Source organism: Pelodiscus sinensis, chromosome 9 (genome assembly GCF_049634645.1).
Source record: "Pelodiscus sinensis isolate JC-2024 chromosome 9, ASM4963464v1, whole genome shotgun sequence".
In the NCBI taxonomy this organism is placed as follows: Eukaryota; Metazoa; Chordata; order Testudines; family Trionychidae; genus Pelodiscus; species Pelodiscus sinensis.
In genome coordinates this window covers 15,268,328-15,284,100 of record NC_134719.1, presented here as the reverse complement: position 1 = coordinate 15,284,100, position 15,773 = coordinate 15,268,328, and the positions used below count along the sequence as shown (strand labels likewise).

Here is a 15,773-nt window from a genome sequence, read left to right as displayed (position 1 = left end):
ATGTTTGTTTTGCTAGGTTGAGTTTCAAGCAATTGATAATCCCTTCATGAGCAGTTCTCCTGTCATGGTGCATTTTTCAATAAGAAGTGCAAAGACTGATCCTAGGATTGCATGGAACATGGGTAAGTGGAATTTTATCCAGGGTTATTTCAATGTATGAATTCACAATGCTTTGGAGTATATTGTAAATAATCTGGGCTATAGATACATCTGTGTTGTAGAGATTAGCTATATGGTTTTGTAGATTATATGGAATAACTACTCTTAGCTTTTATAATTGCCTTCCTTTTTGTACTCTACTTTAAAATTGGGCTTCCTCTTTTTTTTTATATTTGTCATTTAAGACTCTTGTACAAATCTGGCAGGTTCTAGAAAAAACACAAAACCCAGAATCCCTTCTCTTCCATTAGTAAATCCAGAGTACTGTAATTCCATTGGTAGAGTTACACCAATGTAAACAATAGGAGAATCCGATTTGTTTTGTTGTTTTGTTTTGTTTTAGGAATAACTAAATCTTCAATCTCCTGATGGACAAAAACCAAATGATAAGCGCACAATTACTCACAAGTTTCATGTAAAATAGGTTGCTGTTGGAATTTACTGTACATAGATATTCCTCATTCCAGTTTGCATTTGCAACATGTGAAGTTGACTTTGTCATTTAAATTAATTAATAATATGTCCTTACAGTCACCTACCAACCAGAGACTGGAAATCCCACATGTATGGGAAGAACTGAGCTTTTGTTTTTTACAGGAACACTGCTGCTTAGTGAGTTTCACCCTGCAGAGAAACAATTCTCCTCCAGGCCAAATCGAATTTTAAGGCTTCGGGGCTGCAGTATAACAATGCACTAATATCTGACATGCTTTTGGACTGTGTAATCACATAGATTGCCTAGTTCAGTATAATGAAATTTTGCAATTTTTTTATTTGGGTAATTAACACCGTTTTAGTGAACCCTGCACTGACGAAGTTTCCAACAGAAACATGTACATTAATAAAAGCTCTCCTCCCATTAGGCTTAGCAAAAGCTGTTGAGCCTAAAGAAAATGCAAAAAAGGCGCAATACAAATACATGAATGTTAACACAAGTAAGGCATGCTATAAAGAACGCTTTACGAAAAGCAAGCTAGGAATCTTACCAGGACAGGCTTCCTTGTAAGGGTTTCCTTTATTTCTTATTGAAAACACTTCAAAAACAGCCTTTCCAGCACTACTACCTGATTTTTCTATCCCGTTTGGGGCAGGATAAGGAAATTCAGGAGTACTGTACATTAATTTGAGAAATGTATTGAAACTTTCAAATTCCAGAAGTTTGATTAGATGAGCAAAGATCTGAGCTAACCATGTTTCTTCTGTACTGATGTTCCTGTTACTAGGGTCAAATCTTGCTCTCTCCTTTTCTGCCAGGGAGGATTTAATGCAGCACGTTGTGTGTAATTCTGATGTGCTGCTGACAGATTGGATAAAATGGGAGCTTATGCCAGGGGTTTGCATGCCCTGCACACTGCAGATGCTGACTTTGGAGAAGTTCCTTCTGTGTCCTTGTGCAGTGTAGGGCTCTTAGTGTGTAAATCAAATCTGAGCAGTTACACAACTCTTCGATAGTCCCTTGGGGCAGGGCCAGAAGCCCGTGCACTCCTGGCTCCACTCCCAGGAAGCCCCCTGTTTCTCCCTCCCTCCCTCCTCCGCTGCTGCCTCTGATATCTGAAGTAGCAGCAGGGAGGGAGCAGGCAGCACTGCAGAGCCCAGCACTGGCTCCTGCCTGTCCCCCTTGCTGCTTCTGTAGGATATCTTTAGGAGGCAGCAAAGGGGAGTGCAGGAGGGTCCATGGAGCTGGCATGCACAGAGAGCTGGCTTAAAAGCTGGCTTCCCGCGCATATTGGCTCCCTCCTGCCCCCCTCACCCTCCATGCTGCTGCCTCTCTATCAGAGGCAGCAGCACAGGTGTGGAAGTGGGGCAGGCAGATCTGGTGCTCGTGGGGGACACGGGGAATGTGTGAAGTCAACAGGAGTAACCAATATGCCCAGGCTTATTGGTTAATTGTGTAGTCATCTACATGTTGACATCCCTAGTGAGGTGGGGTGTTGGGGAAGTGGACTCACCATCTGCTCACGCTCAGCATGAGACATAGGGTGATTGCTGCAGTCTCAGAAGATCTGATTTGCAACTTGGGGAAAGCTTCTCTTTACAGTCCCCTAGATTCTCTCTTCATCAACCCGAGCTGTTATGTTGGATCCAAGAGGGAGGATTTAGCCTGTAGCTGTGTTCCTTCTACATTATGCACCTGTGTGGCTGCTTGGGAGAGGTTCTTTGTTCCTGCTGGTTGTGCATGCTTTGGCGCACACACAAAGTTTATTCTGCACATCTATGGAAAATATCCACACATGGATGGAAAATATTAGAGGGAACATTGGCCCTTAGTAATTTTGCTGTACCATCTGCAGAATAATAATTTTAAAATAAGGATTTGGAAGTCTGTTAAGGATTAGATTAACTGTTGTGCTTCTATGTGTACATTATAGGGCTTGACCTATTGGAAGGACAGTCACATCCAATTACCTTGGATACCTCTAAGACTCTGGACAATGATAACCTCGATGCTGTTTTAGTTGCTGGTGGTGGGAAGACCACCATATGGAGGAATCGCAGTTGAAGGTACATTGTATCACAGATGGGCATGGAAGAGTGTGATCTGTCCTGTTGAACTGACTATTCAATTTTGAACAGGTTGCTTAACTTTGATGTTCACGGTGAGCTTCTTAGAACAAAGTACCAAGACTCCTACACCCAGCCACTTCTTTGGGCCAGGTTTAATATTTTGTTTCTTTTTTTCAGATGTTCTGGATAAAATAGCTAAAGTTCCCTGACGCTAAAAGAATCTGTAAAATTTGTATTTACTGTTTGATTCACCTGTCCCTCCAGCTCTCTGAAATACTTAACGTGGCCTTATTTTAGAGATGCATTGGCAACTACTGATCTGAATATCCATGAACTTTGAAGAAGTTCAGATTTGCATCTAATTCAGACTTTGTAACACTGATTCCCTAATAATTTCACTGTGAAGAATTTTTTAGGAGTGCATATGTAGCCTCTCCTGAAGCCTCAGTTACTTTGCTTCCAGACATCCATGCATTAAATTCATAGAACCTTAGCAAATATATGCCCACAGTGCTTTGTAGACACAAATGTCTCTTGAGTAGAGCTGATTAAAACATGGAATTTCTATCCAGAGGAAGTTCCTGGGACTACAGACAGCTTGTCAAAAAAATGGATATCACAAAGAATCACCTCCAATCTACTGACACCGAGTTCCCAGATAATGAGTTTATGAACATGATTTCTAAATCATGTTTCTTTTCCTCTTCTCCTGGGTATGTATGAAACTGTCAGGCTAAATTAAACTTTATAAGTTAATTGAAAAAGATCTAATATTCCACTCCTTACAGATTTTATGATGTGGGGAAGCTAATTTTCACAGCATGAAAAGCTTTAAAAAACATCTTGCTATTCCTATGCTGACATCTTTCACTCAGGTAAACAATTGGGATTTTTATATTGCTAGCAATTACATGGTGCTGTTGAGTAGGATTTAATTTGTGACTAGTCATGATGCTGTCCAACTGCAGCAGGATGGATTTCACCTGTAATGAATGGTGCACTAGTTTCTACTAATTATAAAATTTTGTAGCTTGTGATTTCTTTGTAGACCATAGTTGCAGTGCTTGCTGTACTAGGAATTATTGGGGTAAATTCACTGCAAATGGTAATTGTGTAATATTTTTGAAAAGCACTCATTTTATCAAGTCAGATCTTTCAATTAAATTGGGCAATACAAGAAGGTTTTCAAAGGCACATATGGAAAGATAAGCACCCAGCTTACAGTGGCATTTGAGCACTTAATTCTTTTGTGATTATGAAAATCTCTCCCTTAATATTGTGATTGTTTCTAACATCACACAGTGGGCCAAATTTACTGGTTTCAGTGGAGTCACACGAAAGATCAGTTTGGCCCAACCTGGCTGCAATAAGTCCCCAAAAGCCTGAGCGGTTTGCTTTTTGATAACATTTCAAAATATTCAAATGCTGTGCTGTATATGTACATCAAGAGGGTGCTGCTGAAAGAAATGCTTGGTTGCATTCATTTTGATTACCATAAAAGAGGGTGATTTATGATGAATATGCCAAGTGTGTCAGGCTGCAGTGGTTTTCACCAATGCCACATCCCACATAATGTTCTTCATTCATAACTTAGGCACTTAAACTTTCAAGATCTATGTGATACTGTCACTTCTGTTTCCCCTAACACATTTAAAAGTTTGCACACAGAGGGCACGTGTAGACTACATCCCTCTGTCGAAAGAGGGATGTAAATTAGGCAAATCGAAAGCGCAAATGAAGCGTGGAATTCAATATCCCGCGCTTCATTTGCATATTCGTATCCGATTGCTGTTCGAAAAAGGGTATTTTGAAAGAGGAGTATGGTTTCTTTCAAAAAAATTTTTTTTTTGGAACTGCGTCTAGACTGTGGTTTCACTTTTGAAATACCCTTTTTCAAACCAGCGATTGGACACAAATATTCAAATGCTCTAGTCAAATAACAGAGTTCTTCCTTGAGATCTATTTGTCTAAGGCAGCTGGAATTTAGAATATTAAATACAGTGACATACTCATGAAGAAGTTACAAACCAAGAATTATTTGCAGGAGGGTATTTGGAGAAGAAAAATGAGTGGTAGATGCTTTTGAGAAAACTGATCTGCTCATAAAAATATTTACAGAAAGAGGCAAAATTAATTGAGCTATTCAGGTAATTGTAGTAACTGGCAAGGTTTTGATCTTATTTAGAGTAGAATAAGATCACTGATTCCCAAAATAATAGTAAAAGCTCTTTAAGAAAAAAATAAACATTAAGTTTAAGTGGAGCTTAGTCACCTTGCTGCTTTTTCTTTGAGGTTTTTATTTTAGGCTCCTAGTATTTTAAACTAGTACTGTTATCTAATGTGCACTGTGCTTGAGGCCATTCTCTGATCTCTCTCTCTCTCTCTTTCTCTCTCTCTCTCCTATATTTAACTATCCCGTTTGTGGCAGGTCACCTCTTTTACCTCAGAGCTTCAGTGTTTCTCCCTTGCACAGTGGGAGACATGGAATAAATCAGTCTGACTCTGGAAGGTTTTTTTTTTCTACATTCTGGCTGTATTATTCCCTATTTACATGGTGGGCCACAGGGTTATCCCAAGAAACACAAAGCAAAACAAACAAACAAACAGCCAATGCAAACAGAAATACTTTCGCTGCCCCCTCTTTAGTGTGTTAATTGATTATATTGGCTCCTAGATGCCAGATCTTCCCTAAGTACTTGATAACCTTTGTGTACACTAGCAAGTTTTGTCATCAAAACACTGAGAGCAAATTGACTCTCTTGGGGGCAAGATGTGAGCAGAAGGGGTGGGGCTGGGTGTGGGCTGGGGGTTTCCCTACTCCAGCCCTATCTTCACCCACTGCCCATGCAGCCTTCCACCCTGGATCAACTTTTCCATCCTGCTGCCAATACCTCTACTGCAACTTGTCTCTCATCTCTCCTCTTCCTCCTCTCACCAGAAGAGGGATTTTGAAAGGTCACTGGGCAGCTCTTAACTGGCCTCAGGTGTCTCCAGTGGTCCGCCCGAGGATCCTTTTTCAGCTCATAGGCCACAGGGACTTCACCATTCTAGAGATGACACATCTGCCCTCCACAAGACTTTTCTCTCTCTCGGGATGGATTTTGTCATACTTTGTTGCTATCCAGGAGCCCTGCAAACCACCACAGTGCAAAGAAAAAAGGTTTTATATCCATTATGAAAAACTCTGACTCAGAGATCTTTGGCCAAAAGCATCCTCCTTATTTAACTTACTTAACTGCTTTGATGTTATTTGAAGCAAAGGGGCAAGCTCTCCTCCTCCAAAGGAAAGTTATCTTTCTTCTTAAGCTTCCTCTCAGTGGACAGTCAGCGGTTTTCTTCAGCCCCTGTGCTGTCCCAGTATCTGTTTATATGGAAGTAGAGGCCCCACATTTTTCTCAGGAAAGCAGATTAAGAAGCTTGTCATTCTAGTTGAAGTTAAAAGCTAAGGGGGAGGGGATATAAACAATACTTTACATTACCTGTCTTTCATTTACCTCAGTGAAAAGAGCAATATTTTACCAGCAATGTGCTGGGAACAAATATATTGTTAAATTGGTTTTCTACTCACTATTTGATTCACAACTACGGATCAGGAATATTATGGTTCATCTGCTACCTTTCATCTAATGACAATGCTATTAGGTGGGCTTGCACCCTTATATCCAAAAAGTTTATACTAAAAGGTTACTCAGGCCAGTAAAAAGTTAAATTCTAAGATTGGGACTCTTGGAACCTTTGGATCCTACTGATGAGAATGTCAAGCCTGAAAGCCTTCCTGATGGAGACAATGAATGATCAAGTATCAGAGAGGTAGCTGTGTTAGTCTGGATCTGCAAAAGCGACAGGGGGTCCTGTAGCACCTTATAGACTAACAGATGGATTGGAGCATAAGCTTTCTTGGGAAAGACCCACTTCGTCATGCATCTGACGAAGTGGGTTTTTGCCCACGGAAGTTTATGCTCCAATATATCTGTTAGTCTATAAGGTGCTATAGGACTCCGTGTTACAATGAATGATGTTACCCTGCCTGCGACCACGCATTCCTTGTTGCCCTGACGTGCTCTCTTCAGCTACATCTACACTGGCATGATTTTGCATAAGAACTCTTTTGCGGAAGAGTTCTTGTGCAAAACTCTTCCAGAAGAGAGCATCTACACTAGCATGTGCGTTTGCGCAAGAGATGTGCTTTTGCACAAGAGCATCCATGCCAGTGTAGACGCTCTCTTGCGCAAGAAAGCTCTGATGGCCATTTTAACCATAGGGCTTTCTTGCGCAAGAAATTCATGTTGCCTGTCTACACTGGCCTCTTGCGCAAGAACAGTTGTGCAAAAGGGCTTATTCCTGAGCGGGAGCATCAGAGTTCTTGCACAAGAAGCCCTGATTTCATACATTAGAACGTCCGTGTACTTGCGCAAGAACTCGCGCCAATGTAGACATAGCCTTCCTGTGTACTGCCCTGAGAAAGGATGACTTCCAAAAGGAAGGCTTGGTCTCCTGTCTTTTGTCTATATTTATTTTGCTAGGTTGCTGTTAGTTTACTGTGGAGATGGTTATTAGTTCCTGTGGTTCGACACTTCCACAGGCTGTGGACAACAGCTGCAATTGCAACATAAATTCCACACCCATAGGGGACTGTGAGTAGAACTTCAGTGACTTGGTTCCAAAAACATGGGCCTCCTCCCTTGAGCTTAAGAATAACTCCTCTAGCTGAAGTTAGACTAAGTCACTTTATCATCTCTATGAACCAGCCACTACAGGGCAAAGTGCATAGATCACAGTGGTGACTGATATACTTGTTTCACTGTTTGCCTGCAGGTTTGTGAATAGATGCTTTTTCGAGTTTGAATTCTTGGGCACTTTGGCCATGTCTGCTTGCAAAGGAAAACAAGCCTCTAATGTGTGAGGGTTTTAGAATTGATTTTAGAACTTGTCTGAGGGGCTTTGAAAACACAGAAGTTATGAATGCTGATCCAGATTCCAAGCCGGGTGGGGCAAATCACCTAGTTAAATAAGATCACCTGCATGTGTTTGCTTGCCTCTTGTATCGAACTTTATTTGGTAGTTAAGAAAAGATTGGTTAAATATACCTCTGCCCAAGCCACCTCCTACATAAGGAAATGTAGCAGCTCACAATATCCTAGAGCACATACTGTCCTGTTTGGTAAATGTCCTTTATTTATCTAACTGTGCACATCCAAGAAAAGTCGAGGCCTTTATCTGCTGAAAGCAAAGTTAGGCTGTCATGGTTCCAAGTGGCAGCAACATTGAAAGCCATTTCCACTTCATTCACAAGACAGAAACACTAACCAGAACCAGTAGCACCTTTTCCATAACCATGATATGCTGCGGTGTGAGAGCACCATCTGAAACTTAAGACAGGGCAGTCAATACTGGTGAGGCAGGTGGCTGAAATATGGGACGCAGACTCAGAACTGTGCTGAGAATGGTTACAGATTAGTAGGAAATCTACTATAGACACTCCTACCTTGAAGTCTGCCTTTGAAATACTTGTTAATTGATGATTTGTTGAATACATGATTTTTCTATTTCGCTATTCCTCTCAGTGCTACAGTGCATTTTGTGAGCACATCACTGTTTTAGATTTTCACCAATCAGCTAACAACAGAGGAGAGTGCCAGTTTCTTCATCACTGGGAAGAATCTAATGGGCACGTTAACTGCATGTACTCATTATGCTGGAAGGTGGTATTTTTATCCTTGAGGATCTGCAGTCTTACAAAGTCAGGTAATGCAGTTGGGTTCCACCTTTATCAACAAAATCTCTGCATTGCAAATAATTATTCTGATTCTAAAGAATTAACAGTGGTATGTTTCTCTAGTGACTTTTTTCCCCCTAAAAATTCCATTACATTTATTTCGTCATCAATTTTAGAGTGCACTTAGGAAACAAGGCTATCTACATTGAACACTGTCCAAAAAGACACGTGATCAGCTGTCTATTATTGGAAAGTGTTTGGAGTATTAAGTTCTTCACCTATTAGAGGTAAGGACATAAACGTCTTATTTCATGTCATGCAAGACCTTTTCACAATCATGCACACATGGAATATTTTCTCTCTCTTCACTGATAATATAAACAATTGAGATTCAGGTCAATGACTTGACTCTCTTACTTACCTCTGAACCACTGAATAATCATAATCCCAATCCTCAACTGGTGTAAATCAGTGTCACTCATTGAATCCAATGGAGTGATATTGTTTTATGATGGCTGAGGATCTAGACCAGTATGCTAAGATTAAACAGAAACATCTCACGGGATCATTTGTATGAGGTGGGCATTGCTAGACCTTAGTCCTTCCCCCCCACCTTCTATTTATAGGTTTCTAATTTTCACTACTTAATGAATATCACTTTTCATTACAATTATGTTAAAAGGTACCAGCATGATGATTCAGAAACCCTTGAAGATATAGTCATATTTTCAGCAACAGATGGATTTAACACTGCAGATGGAGTGTTAAGAGTGCAGGTAATAACGAATTCAGCAATGTACTGTACTGAAATATAATTGGAAAGTATTAATCACATATTGGTTACTTCAGCTTCACTAAGTAGATTTTTAATTTTCATCAATCTTTTCACCACATTCCCGGAAAGGTTTCTACTTAGGCTGAGCCTGACTCCTGGGTGAAATGTCTATAAAACAACTCCAGAGTTATTAATGATCAAGACCTTAACCTTTCAAAAACATTTGCAATAGCTTAACTATACACACACTGAGTAGATCCAGTTACGTTAATAAGACTGTTCACAGTGTGTGTAGTTAAGCATGTGCTTAAGTCTTTGCAGGATCAGGAGCTACAGACCAGAACTGTGAAAGACACTTTGGATACATCTACACTGCAGGCTTTTTGCGCAAGAACACCTGTTCTTGCACAAAAACTTGCGGAGTGTCTACATTGTACACATGTTCTTGCGCAAGTAAATTTACAGTAAAGCGTCAGAACAGAGGGCTTCTTGTGGAAGAGTTATTCCTCAACCCATGAGGAATAAGCCCTCTTTTGCAAGAGCTCGTGTGCAAGAAGGCAGTGTGGATGGGGTTTCTTGCGCAAGAAACCCCTATGGCTAAAATGGCCATCAGAGCTTTCTTGCGCAAGAGAACATCCACACTGCCATGGACGCTCTTGCGCAAAAGCACAGCTCTTGTGCAAATCCACATGGCAGTGTGGATGCGCTCTTGCACAAGACCTTTTGGGCAAAAAGCCCGTAGTATAGATGTAGCCTTTGGTTTTCTCTCTTCCTGGTTGCTATTTTCTGCTGCTATTGAACCTTCTCAAACACTGTGTAGTAGACACTGCTACCTCTTTAAAACCTAGCAGATAGTGAGGACACAAAATTGACGTGAGTAGGTGATACCCCATGGTCTGGAGCATGGGCTGATTCAAAAGAGAGGATTCATGGTGGTTAAATTCTCCTGGCTGGAAGCCACTCAGAGTGATCATTTACATATATACCGATGATATACGATTTTGATTTTCACAATTTACTTGTTTCTTATTAAGTGCTACTGCTTTAATTTGTTTACTAAAAGCCATCGCAACCATGGATTACTGGATTGTTTCCTGTTTCTATTTTTTTATTGTAAGCTTTCTTACCCAGAAGTCCATAACTCTGTGACTAATCTGGAGCCCGTTGTCAAAGATGATTTGGCTCTTTGCAGTGGGGTAGATTGTATTTTGATTAGTTTCAGACTCCTGTCTTGGATTGTTCTCCCTTATTCATTTTAACTTCAGTGCATTTTCGTGTATAGACACACAATATCACAACAATGCACGTATCTCATAGCTGTCCGAAATAATTAATAACCAGCTAATGTGACAGTTTGTTTCTACCCAGAGCATTTGCTGAGCCCTAGATCTGCCCGGAAACACTTGCAGGGAGTTGCCTAGCCACTACAAAAACAAGGAGCAGTCCTGTAGCACCTTAGAGACTAACAAATATGTAATGTCATGAGCTTTCATGGGTAAAACCCATTTCGTCAGTGGGGTTTTATCAATGAAAGCTCATGGACCTATATATTTCTTACTCTAGGGTAGCACAGGACTGCTCCTTGTTTTTAAACTTACAGACTAACATGGCTGCTCCTCTGAGACTTTTACTAGTGTAGCAGGTTCACTCACTTTCTGCTTGGCTTCTTCCCTCAGTGTGGCTTTGGGGAAGTAGCTGGCCACTCCGACGCTGACGCGCCCCCTTTGAGTGAGGCGTTCTCTTCAGGGCACTGCCGTCCGGCAGTAACCACTCCGATCTTGGTCTGCACCTCCTTCCGTGGGGGAATCATTGTTCTTCCTTCAGTCCAGAGTCCTCCCTACTCCCTAGGACCCCCAGTTCTTCTTCCCAGGAACATCCAGCTCCCTCCAGGAACACACAGTTCCTCAGCACCCTCCAGGCCTCAGTGGCCCACTGCCAGTCCCTCTCTAGTCCTGTCTCAGGATGGACTGCAGTCTCTCCCGGCCATTTCTCCCTGGCCAAAGATGCGCCTCTGCCTGCCCAGTTGCCTCCTGCAACCCTGCCTTGTGGTCTTATGGCCTGGGGCTTCCCTGGCTCAAACTCCTCCAGCCTACCGCAGCCTGGCCTTTTAGGGCTGCCTCCATGAGTGCCTCCTTTCAGCCCTGGGCCTCAGGCTGGGTAGCCTAGGTTTGTTAGGCTGAAGCCTCTCTCATGGCAGGCAGGTCTGGTCTCTCCTCCTCCCAGGAGCTGCTCTTATAGTCTCCAGCTAGGCCCTCCTTATTTGCCTCAGCTGGGCTTCCTCCGACACCAGGTCTCAGCCCCTTAAAAGGCCAGTGCAGGGCAACGCCCTGCCACACTAGGCACTACAGGATGCGTTAAGGGCAGAGTAGCTGTCTGAATTTTAATTGCCCCTGTCTTTGCTGTTTTGAGTCAAACCAATATTTTTAATGTCAAATTTTCAGTGCAATTCTCTTCTGCGCCTTTTTGGATTTTACTTTGAAACTGAGTTTTTATGTACTAACAGGTATTAAAAGTCATCTCTCCCACCCCTTCTCTTGTGCAGCTTTGGCTGCAGTAAAGAACATAAAAAACCTCCTGTCTTTTAAAATGCTTTAACTACAGTGGGAAAAAATTCTTGTTTCTCACTTTGCTTTGGTGTCCAAATACATTATCGTTCAATTCCTCCTGCACAGCAGCAAGGATGCTACTGCTGTACAGATTTCAAGCCTAGCTGATTATTGTTCATGTCATCAGCCTGAAGAAGAGCACTACTTCAATACATTAATCTTTCTTTCAAGTTCAAAACCACTTGCTTTTTTCCTCCCCTCCTCCCTCACCCTGTGATTGTAGCAGCCTTGCGATAGGCGACTGCATTCTCTTATGTCCTGCTCTTTTCCCAAGAGCACGGCTATTCATCCTTTGGGTAGAAAGGGCACTCGAAATATTGCCAATTGCTCACTAGCATTCTGTATGTTCATCCTGGTGTGTATTGTTTTTTCAGTAGATGCCTCCTAGTGATTGTTAAATAATATATCTCCACTTTGAGATCGGCTGCAGCAACCCTTTAGGGAAGTAAGGGTATTTTATGTTCTCTTGAATTTTCTGACACTGTATTCTATGCGATTTCTTAGTTGGTTTTTTTTTTAACCTCTTTTCATTTTTTAAGGATGCAGAAATATTGGCCAGTCTGAAATGAAAAACTAACTTGTTAGCTGAGAAGGGCTACTCTAGGGAAATGAATCCTGCTTGTATACAGATGTTTTAGGAGAGTATGACACATACTATATGTAGAACAGTAGTATATATAGTATGGTACATTTTTTAAAGATGGACTAGAATGATGTTCTGCTTATAATGCTATTTATGGGTTGTACTTGTTGCCTGTTGTACTAAACAGAAGACTTTTATTATAAAATGCATTTGTGCACTGCACAATTGTTAAATGATCACATTACTTCCCCATATCCCACAGCTGGATCATATTGTGTAGGGCTGGTCAAAAATTTCCAGTTGAAACTAATTTTCAATTTAAAATTAGGCTTTTAACCAAATTATATTTTTAGTTAAAAATATGCGTTCTGTAGAAAATTTAGATTTTTGTTTTTGGTCAAAGCACTGAACTACTTCAATGCTTGAATAACATTTTTCAGTATTTGAATTTCTGTCCAAACTTTTAACTTTTCTGTGGAAAATTTAGATGAAAAATGTTTGGCAGCATCTGTCAATCTTGTGATGTGACAAGGTGAGAACACATTTTTCTGACCTGCCATAGGACTTGATATACTTCAGACATTTCTGATTCCATTTGGTTGTTGTGGCTTAAGACCGTGACTGAGAATCCAGAGATGTGAGCTATGTTCCTGGCTTTGTCACAGAGTTCTTGTATAACCTTAAACCTAAAATTTTGAAGTGTCTGCTAATTTAGGGTGTATCTATTTTTGGGTGGTGAACGTTCAATTGGATACTTATAGGCCCTGACTTTGAGAGAAGGTGAGCATCTACAACTTCACTTTATGTGGGTTCTCAGCATCTCCTGAAAGTCAGGCCAAAAGTTAGCTGATGATTGTGAAAGCTTAGCCCTCAAACTCTTTGGCTTTGGTTTTCCAGCTCTAAAATAGAAATGATAATACAGGACTACTTTGCCTGACAGGCTTGTAGTGATGTTGAATTCTTTAAAATATGCAAAGAGCTTAGAGCTCTTCACAGTAAAGACTCTATAAAAGGAATAATCTTTTGCACTATTTTGTGTGTTAGCTAAGTATTAACTTCCCAGTAATATAACTTACAGGTTTGCTATGTAGGAAAGTATTAAATGGTACCACATAGTGGTCTGTCTTTTAAATTCAGTGACTGTTGTGAGACTGGATTTTATTTGATAGCTACATCTAAAATGTTTCCAAGCACACACAAGTTCCTTTGGTTTTGGACCAAAGTTCTCAGCCTTTGAAGATATTTGATTGTTTGTGTGTGTTTTTTCAAGGAAAGATCAGATGACCTTCTCTACTTTTTTTTTATTTTAACGCTCTCCTATGAGTGTAATTTCAGTAATCTTTTGCTGTTTCTTTCTAGGAGGTGAAATAGGACATAACACTTGTATGGATACCTTGACCCTCAGAATCTCAGATGGAGAGGCTGGTAAAGTGGATAGTTGTTTTGCTAAACCTCTCTCTCCACTTCACACCACTTCCTAGTCTAGGATCTGAACATCCCAGTTCTCTCCATCAACAACCAACATCCCACAATTCATCTGGGTATGTTTCCTAAAACCATTCCCCATTTCAGTGAATTAAGCCTGGACTACCATAATCTCTTTTTCCTTCCAGATTAGTATTCAGAAAGCAGATTTCCCCCCTCCCACCACTGAGTCTGGTTTGGAGTGTCTTTCTGTGTGCCAGGTTGTATCATTTTTCATGACGCAGGGTGGAGGGCAGTGATGTCATAAACCTCTGTGCACAGGACCCAATAGATACGGAACGCTTCTGTTCAAAGATCAGTCATGCTGTCAAAACCATTTGACTAATCAGGACATGGAGCTATCAGCTGCTTTGCAGACAATGCAGTATTTGCTTTTTTGGTTTGCCTCCATACATTGCTTTAAGATTTGGAACCTTCACAATTAGGATCTGAAGTATCGACGGCATCTAATCCAATTTCTCCTATTTGCTTTGCCAATGCAAGTTACAGTGACAGTTCAGAGAAAATACTTAATTTAGCTAAGTGTTTCCAGTTCACTTCTCAAAATATTAAACATTCTGAAACCATCAAAGCTGACGCATCACAGGCATGAGATGTAAATAACTTTAACCTGCTTTTTCAAGTTAATTAAAATAGCCCGGATATTTAAGGTGACCATTTCCCCCTATGCTTAATACAGAAAGCTTGGTAAAATTATTCATATTCAAGAGAGTTCAATGGCAATCAATCACACACACATTTAGATGATCATCAGGTCAACTGAGACTCTGTTAAAAAGAAACATTGTGGTGTTGGAATCTTTATATTTATCTTCTTATGCTTAAGGGAAAGGGAAGGGTGACAGACAAACACACACACCCATGTCTCTTTTGCATTGTGGGGTGACTGACTGACCCAACCCTTCCTGTCCAACACTCTCTGAACTCCATGCCTGGCTGGGTCCCCAGAACTGACCCACTTCTCCTGGTCCCTGGCACAGTGTCTTCCTGGTGCAATATGTGTGGGGAATGCAGGATCACGTGCTTCCCTCTCCAGATTTCTTCCAGGATTCTGTAGGTAAAAATTTCTGATGCAGGCCATGATATTTTGTTAAAAACCCTTTTCTAGATTTGGAGTCTGGGATTGGCACACAAACACAGTCCATGATGGTTCCTCCTCCTCCCCCGCACGAGCGCACGTAGCCCATCAGAGAAAGATAATCATAGAGCAAACAACCCAGGATTGGAGACAGGATATGACACATTCAATGGTGCTAGGAACAAATGCGCAATTATCAAGTACTCCTAATGTCTCTGCTTTAATCCGCAGATGGACCACATTGGAGCAGAGATACCTTCCTGAAGATGAGACACATCGCCACTTAACACATAATTGATAATTGATGTCTGCTTGTTTAAATACTTGTTTTACTAGAAACACTATGTAACTTTATATTATTGCTCTTATTTTGCCAGGGGGTCCAGGATTTCCCCCCTCCTCCCCATCACTTGATCTGCCCATTGAGCATCCTATATAATTAGTTGTAACCTATTGTTTGGCAGTGTTCACTGAGCATAACAAGTGATGTGACACTCCGCCAGTATTGTGTGTTAATAAATCCTTCTGCTTGCTTCATATACAGTGTCCAGATTCTGTTCCTACAGTTCACATCTGACTATGGCTAGCAGCAGCCTTTCTACAATGTGAAGGAAAGAGACAGGAGATGCTTCCAGCTGCAGGAAAGGAGGAAGGGATGATCTGGCAGAGTTCATCTCTTTCCTCCCACCACTGGTCCCATGTGGTGGGAAGCAGCTTGTTCCTTCCTGCTCTCACAGGGTCAAAAGGCAGCTAACACCTCTAGGTTGCTGTTGACCTCCAACGTAACCTAGCCACCTCCTGTCCCCTGGCTACAGTGAGGGAAGGAAGGGGTTAAGCCCTGAGGATGCATTGTGCACCAAGGCTGAG

At 41.3% G+C, this 15,773-nt stretch overlaps 1 long non-coding RNA gene across 12 annotated transcripts in view; it reads left to right on the top strand.

Annotated features, from left to right (window-relative positions):
- LOC102454831 (uncharacterized) overlaps window positions 1-15,445 on the top strand; it is a 29,887-nt gene extending 14,442 nt beyond the window's left edge. For 2 of the 12 annotated variants that reach the window (XR_012905885.1, XR_012905881.1), the window contains 4 exons: window positions 17-122; window positions 2,529-9,156; window positions 13,704-13,885; window positions 15,138-15,445. This is a non-coding gene — a long non-coding RNA (uncharacterized LOC102454831). The remainder of the gene's footprint in view (window positions 1-16; window positions 123-2,528; window positions 9,157-13,703; window positions 13,886-15,137) is intronic. The other 10 variants (XR_012905888.1, XR_001368901.3, XR_012905890.1 and 7 more) reach the window with 10 other exon arrangements.
- The last annotated feature ends 328 nt before the right edge of the window (window positions 15,446-15,773 follow it).